We start from the raw sequence: 282 nt of genomic DNA, 5'->3' as shown, positions 1-282 counted from the left end.
CTTACAGTTATTGTTGTAATTTTTATTTTACTAACATCAGAAAAAAACTTCTTAAAAAAGTGAGGCAGTTAAGGCCTGGTTTCTTAGGACAGGACGCCGTCAGCTGGAAATCAGCGTTAACCTCTGATTGGTCCATTTGTGAGTTTGATAGTATACGTCATCGAACGCTCATCTTGAACTACAATTGCCGTCCAACTCAACTGCAGTTGGATTACAACGTGACGTTAACCACAGAAGCAATGGCGGACAACATCCAACAGCACATTGAAATCAGCCAAGATT

Source organism: Parasteatoda tepidariorum, chromosome 8 (assembly GCF_043381705.1).
Source record: "Parasteatoda tepidariorum isolate YZ-2023 chromosome 8, CAS_Ptep_4.0, whole genome shotgun sequence".
Taxonomy (NCBI): Eukaryota; Metazoa; Arthropoda; class Arachnida; order Araneae; family Theridiidae; genus Parasteatoda; species Parasteatoda tepidariorum.
This window is presented reverse-complemented; position numbering follows the sequence as displayed.